The sequence below is a fragment of the Chiloscyllium plagiosum genome, chromosome 3, assembly GCF_004010195.1.
Source record: "Chiloscyllium plagiosum isolate BGI_BamShark_2017 chromosome 3, ASM401019v2, whole genome shotgun sequence".
Lineage (NCBI taxonomy): Eukaryota > Metazoa > Chordata > Chondrichthyes > Orectolobiformes > Hemiscylliidae > Chiloscyllium > Chiloscyllium plagiosum.
Genome location: NC_057712.1, coordinates 810,275 through 812,076, shown reverse-complemented (window position 1 = coordinate 812,076; position 1,802 = coordinate 810,275).

Here is a 1,802-nt window from a genome sequence, read left to right as displayed (position 1 = left end):
AGTCCTTGCCTTTCCAAATACATGTACATCCTGTCCCTCAGGATTCCCTCCAACAACTTGCCCACCACTGAGGTCAGGCTCACCGGTCTATAGTTCCCTGGTTTGTCTTTACTGGACTTCTTAAATAGTCGCACCACGTTTGCCAATCTCCAGTCTTCCGGCACCTCACCTGTGACTATCGATGATACAATATCTCAGCAAGAGTCCCAGCAATCACATCTCTAGTTTTCCACAGAGTTCTCGGGTACACCTGATCAGGTCCTGGGGATTTATCCACCTTTAACCATTTTAAGACATCCAGCACTTCCTCCTTTGTAATCTGGATATTTTGCAAGATGTCACTATCTATTTCCCTACAGTCTATATCTTCCATATCCTTTTCCACAGTAAATACTGATGCAAACTATTCATTTGGTATCTCCCCCATTTTCTGTGGCTCCACACAAGACTGCCTTCCTGATCTTTAATGGCTCCTATTCTCTCCCTAGTTACCCTTTTGTCCTTAATATATTTGTAAAAACCCTTTGGATTCTCCTTAATTCTATTTGCCAACGCTACCTCATGTCTCCTTTTTGCTCTCCTGATTTCCCTCTTAAGTATACTCCTACCTCCTTTCTACTCTTCTAAGGATTCACTCGATCTATCCTGTCTATACCTGACATATGCTTCCTTCTTTTTCTTCAACAAACCCTCAATTTCTTTCGTCATCCAGCATTCCCTATACCTACCAGCCTTCCCTTTCATCTTGACAGGAATATACTTTCTCTGGATTTTTGTTATTTCATTTCTGAAGGCTTCCCATTTTCCAGCCGTCCCTTTACCTGCAAACATCTGCCTCCGATCAGCTTTTGAAAGTTCTTGTCTAATACTGTCAAACTTGGCCTTTCTCCAATTTAGAATTTCAGCTTTTAGATCTGGTCTATCCTTTTCCATCACTATCTTAAATCTGATAGAATTATGGTCGCTGGCCCCAGTGCTCCCCCACTGACACCTCAGTCACCTGCCCTGCCTTATTTTCCAAGAGTAGGTCAAGTTTTGCACCTTCTGTAGTGGGTCCATCCGCAAACTGAACCAGAAAATTGTCTTGTACACACTTAAGAAATTCCTCTCTATCTAAACCTTTTACACTATGGCAGTCCCAGTCGATGTTTGGAAAGTTAAAATCCCCAACCATAACTACCCTATTATTCTTACAGATAACTGAGATCTCCTTACAAGTTTGTTTCTCAATTTCCCTCTGACTATTAGGGGGTCTATAATACAATCCCAATAAGGTGATCATCCCTTTCCTTTTTCACAGTTCCACCCAAATAACTTCCCTGGATGTATTTCCGGGAATATCCTCCCTCAGCACAGCTGGAGTGCTATCCCTTATCAAAAATGCCACTCCCCCTCCTCTCTTGCCTCCCTTTCTATCCTTCCTGTAGCATTTGTATCCTGGAACGTTAAGCTGGCAGTCCTGTCTATCCCTGAACCATGTTTCTGTAATTGTTATGATATCCCAGTCCCATTTTCCTAACCATGCCCTGAGTTCATCTGTCTTCCCTGTTAGGCCCCTTGCATTGAAATAAATGCAGTTTAATTTATTAGTTTTACCTTGTCCCTGCCTGCCCTGACTGATTCACTTCTGTTCTCAACTGTACCAGTCTCAGATCGATCTCTTTCCTCACTATCTCCCTGCGTCCCACCCCCAACCTTATTAGTTTAAATCCTCCCAAGCAGTTCTAGCAAATCTCCCTGCCAGTATATTAGTCCCCTTCCAATTTAGGTGCAATCCATTCTTCTTGTACAGGTCACTTTTA